This window comes from Octopus bimaculoides, chromosome 4 (assembly GCF_046866305.1).
Source record: "Octopus bimaculoides isolate indiv1 chromosome 4, ASM4686630v1, whole genome shotgun sequence".
Lineage (NCBI taxonomy): Eukaryota > Metazoa > Mollusca > Cephalopoda > Octopoda > Octopodidae > Octopus > Octopus bimaculoides.
This window is the reverse complement of record NC_142931.1, coordinates 134163497-134169036: the sequence shown is the minus strand read 5'-3', so window position 1 is coordinate 134169036 and position 5540 is coordinate 134163497.

The window sequence follows — 5540 nt, the reverse complement described above, 5'->3', positions numbered from 1 at the left end:
TCTTTATATTTCGCTTCCCGCTCACTCAGTCACTCTCTTTCTCTCTTCTTTCTTTCCTCGACCTCTCGATGATAAAAAGAAAAAGAAAGAATCAATCTACTCTCTTTATACAGCACAGTCTCGAGCTTGCCTCCCTTGGCAGTCACGTGATTACAGCCGCATTCCAAGAATTGAAAATGGCGGTTCTTATTAAATTTGTGAAACATAGACAGGTTCTCGACATGCCGAATCCACAACTTAGTTTCTATTTTCTATATTACTTTTTCTCTTCCTATATAAATATCAATGAATTCTTTTGTTTTATTTTCACTTTGCCATATATCTGAAGCTTCAAGTGAACATATTAAACTGCCAAATTACTGTAAAACATAAAATATAACCTCAACCATCCAAATTCCTAACCCCTTTATTAGTGTCTCTTAAAACAATTTTACATTGTTAACATCATCAAAAAAGATATAACCATCACATCCCATTTTGCCTCTCTTAGACTTACTAGAAAACTAATGATTAGTTTATTTGGCAAATTTTATTTATATTTTGAATAAATACTGATTACTTTAACTAGATACAAATCATTGACATATATGTAAAGCTGGTGAAGAACTGTGTTGTGATGTTCATGTTTTTTTGTCGAATGTTTTCCATGAGAATACATTCGTTTGGATATGGTTCAGAACAATTTCTCATGAGGGAAGGGCTGGGAGGATTGCGTGGACAAATTGTTATATTTAATATAATAGCGTCGCCTTCCTGACACTTGTGCTGGTGGCACGTGTAAAGATATTCGATCGAGATCGTTGACACTGCCGCTGTACTGGCTCTTGTGCAGGTGGCACTTAAAATACACCATTTTGAGCGTGGCCGTTGCCAGTATTGCCTGACTGGCCTTCGTGCCAGTGGCACATAAAAACACCGACTACACTCCCGGAGTGGTTGGCGTTAGGAAGGGCATCCAGCTGTAGAAACTCTGCCAAATCAGATTGGAGCCTGGTGTAGCCATCTGGTGAACTAGTCCTCAGTCAAATCGTCCAACCCATAATAGCATGGAAAGCAGACGCTGTGGGTGGCACATAAAATACACCATTTTGAGTGTGGCCGTTGCCAGTACCGCCTGACTGGCCTTCGTGCGGGTGACACGTAAAAGCACCCACTACACTCGCTGAGTGGTTGGCGTTAGGAAGGGCATCCAGCTGTAGAAACTCTGCCAAATCAGATTGGAGCCTGGTGTTGCCATCCGGTTTCACCAGTCCTCAGTCAAATTGTCCAACCCATGCTAGCATGGAAAGCGGACGTTAAACGATGATGATGATGATATATATATATATATATATACCCCTTCAGGTAGATGGCCCTGCTCAATCTGTAGGAAAGGCATAGGTAGAAACTCTATAAGATGTACCCAGTGTAAGCTATAGACACATAAGAGGTGCAGTAATATCAAAGGAAGGCTAACTGGGAAGATAATTTTTGTAAGTGGCAGATGCTCAGGAGCAATAAACACTGAAATTGTGCAGAGAACAACTTCTGCCACATTCCAGGGAGAAAAACTAGTAGTTGATAGATTCCGTTACCTAGATACCAAGTCAGTAGTGGGGGAGGGGGCGCTGAAAGTGTAGCTGCTAGAATAAGAATAACCTGGGAAAAGTTCAGAGAGCTCTTACCTCTGCTGGTGACAAAGGGCCTCTCGCTCAGAGTAAAAGGCAGACTGTATGACGCATGTGTACGAACAGCCATGCTACATGGCAGTGAAACATGGGCCATGACTGCTGAGGACATACGTAAGCTCGCAAGGAATGAAGCCAGTATGCTCTGGTGGATGTGTGATGTCAGTGTGCATACTCGACAGAGTGTAAGTACCTTGAGAGAAAAGTTGGACCTAAGAAGCATCAGTTGTGGTGTGCAAGAGAGACAATTACGCTGGTATGGTCACATGGCGAGAATAGATGAGGATAGCTGTGTGAAAAAGTGCCACATCCTAGCGGTTGAGGGAACCTGTGGAAGAGGTAGACCTGGGATGAGGTAGTGAAGCAAGACCTTCGAACATTAGGCCTCACCAAGACAATGACTAGTGACCGAGTCCTTTGGAAATATGCTGTGTGTGAGAAGACCCGGCAAAATAAGTAAGACCATAACCCGTGGCCTTTACCAGGGGTGTAGCCAGCCCACTTATGCATACCTTTCCATCCTTGGACACTAAACTTTGCTTGCAAAGACCTGTTGGGGCAAGTGAAAAAGAAATTGAACCAGATTCACTGACAGGCACCCATGCCAGAGGAGCGCTCACAGCACCATCCGAGTGGGATCATTGCCAAAGCAGCTGTCTGGCTTCCATGTTGGTGACACGTAAAAAGCACCATTTGAGAGTGACCGTTACCAGTGTTGCTTTACTGGCACTTGTGCCGGTGGCACATGAAAAAACATTTGAGTGAGGTTGTTACCAGTGCTGCTGGACTGGCTCCTGTGCAAGTGGCATGTAAAAAACACTTTTGAGCATGGCCGTTGCCAGAACCGCCTGACTGGCCGTCGTGCCGGTGGCACGTAAAAGCACCCACTACACTTTCGGAGTGGTTGGCGTTAGGAAGAGCATCCAGCTGTAGAAACTCTGCCAGATCAGATTGGAGCCTGGTGCAGCTATCTGGTTCGCCAGTCCTCAGTCAAATCATCCAACCCATGCTAGCATGGAAAGCGGAAGTTAAACAATGATGATGATGATATATCATCATCATCATCATCATCGTTTAACGTCTGCTTTCCATGCTAGCATGGGTTGGACGATTTGACTGAGGACTGGTGAAACCGGATGGCAACACCAGGCTCCAATCTAATTTGGCAGAGTTTCTACAGCTGGATGCCCTTCCTAATGCCAACCACTCAGAGAGTGTAGTGGGTGCTTTTACGTGTCACCCGCACGAAAACGGCCACGCTCGAAATGGTGTCTTTTATGTGCCACCCGCACAAGCCAGTCCAGGGGCACTGGCAACGATCTCACTCGAAAATCCTACGGGAGCCAGTCATGCGGTACTGGCAACGGCCACGCTCAAAATGGTGCATCTCATGTGCCACCCGCACAAGAGCCAGTCCAGGGGCACTGGCAACGATCTTACTTGGCTTGCCGGGTCTTCTCACGCACAGCACATTTCCAAAGGTCTTGGTCAGTAGTCATCGCCTCGGTGAGGCCCAATGTACGAAGGTCTTGCCTCACCACCTCAGCCCAGGTCTTCCTGGGCCTACCTCTTCCACGGGTTCCCTCAACTGTTAGGGTGTGGCACTTTTTCACGCAGCTATCCTCATCCATTCTCACCACATGTCCATACCAGCGCAATCGTCTCTCTTGCACACCACAACTGATGCTTCTAATGTTCAGCTTTTCTCTCAAGATACTTACACTCTGACGGGTATTCACATTGACATTACACATCCAACGGAGCATACTGTCTTCATTCCTTGCGAGCTTACGTATGTCCTCAGCAGTTACAGCCCATGTTTCACTGCCATGTAGCATGGCTGTTCGTACACATGCGTCATACAGTCTGCCTTTTACTCTGAGTGAGAGTCCCTTTGTCGCCAGCAGGGGTAAGAGCTCTCTAAACTTTGCCCAGGCTATTCTTATTCTAGCAGCTACACTTTCAGCGCACCCACCCCCACTACTAACTTGGTCGCCCAGATAGCGGAAGCTATCGACTACCTCTAGTTTTTCACCCTGGAATGAGATAGAAGTTGTTTCCTGTTTGTTTACAGTCTTTATTGCACCTGAACATCTGCCACAAACAAAAACTAACTTGCTAGTTGACCTGCCTTTGATGTTGCTGCACCTCTTATGTGTCCATAGCTTGCACCGGGTACATCTTATAGAGTTACTACCTACTCCTTTTCTACATACTGAGCAGGGCCATCTACCTGAAGGGGTTTGTGTTTTATCTACCTTCCTACTTATTAGGATTTGGGTTTTAGCTAGGTTGACTCTAAGGCCCTTCAATTCTAGACCTTGCTTCCACACCTGAAACTTCTCCTCTAGTTCTGATAGTGACTCTGCAATTAGGGCAAGGTCATCAGCATAGAGGAGCTCCCAGGGGCAACCTGTCTTGAACTCCTCTGTGATTGCCTGGAGGACTATGATAAATAAGAGGGGGCTGAGGATGGAACCTTGGTGGGCCCCTACCTCTACCCGGAATTCATTGCTGTACTCATTTCCCACCCTCACCTTACTGGCAGCATCTCTGTACATGGCTCGCACAGCTCTCACTAACCATTCTTCTATCCCAAGTTTCCTCATTGACCACCAGATAAGGGATCGGGGGTCCCTGTCAAAGGCTTTCTCCATGTCAACGAAAGCCAGGTACAGAGGTTTATCCTTAGCTAGGTATTTCTCCTGCAGCTGTCTCACTAGAAATAAGGCATCAGTAGTGCTTTTACCTGGCACGAACCCAAACTGCATCTCATCTAAATTGATTCGCTCCCTAATTAGTTGGGCTATGACCCTCTCTGTAACTTTCATAACCTGATCTAACAGCTTGATGCCTCTGTAATTATTTGTATCTAAAGCATCACCTTTACCTTTGTAGCAGTTGACTATGATGCTGCTACACCAGTCATTGGGTATGACTCCTTCGTGTATCACCTGGTTCGTAATACGGGTGACTAGGCTATAGCCAACACTGCCAGATATTTTGAGCATCTCTGCAGTGATTCCTGATGGGCCGGGGTGTGTGTATACATCTGCAGAAATGTATATATATAGATGTATATATATATAGATGCATATATATATATACATGTATATATATATATATATATATATATATATATATATATATATATAGATGTATATGTATAACTGTATATGTATAGACTAGCAGTATAGCCCAGCGTTGGCTGAGATTAAGCTAGGATTATTAAGTGATCAAATGCTTTCTTTCAAACGAAAATAAGTAACATCGACATCAGATTTGAGCGAAATTTGAATTTGCTGTTAATTCTGCATTGTCAGTACAAAAATCCTGGTAAGAACATTTTTCTTTTCTACATTTCGTCAATATTTCACCAGTCATTACATACATAAAGGGAAGTAGAAAGTTTAGTATTCAAGTAATTTAGTAGTTGTGATTATTAGCTGTCAATAAGAATAAAAAGGAAATTTGCAAAAAGTCCCAGCAACAAAACAGCTTATATTAACAAATTTCAGGACTACCAAAACAGCTGTGCTAAGATGTCCCATTCCTCTTTAACCCTTTAGTGTTCAGATTAATCTGTTAAATATAATACTTTTTTCACTCAAATTGTTTTGAATTAATCATACATTATCTTACAGCTTTGAAGTTTCGATGGTGAGATAGTTTATTCTTAGAATGTCAATGTAGGTTAGGTGTGAGAGGCTAGATATGGCCAGTCTGAATGTAAATCATGTAGGATATTTGGGCCGGATATGGCCGGTTTAAACACCAAAGGGTTAACCCTTTCATTACTGTATTTATTTTGAGATCCTCTCTGTTTCTTTCGTTTGCTTTAAATATAACAAAGAATTTAGTAAAATAACTTTG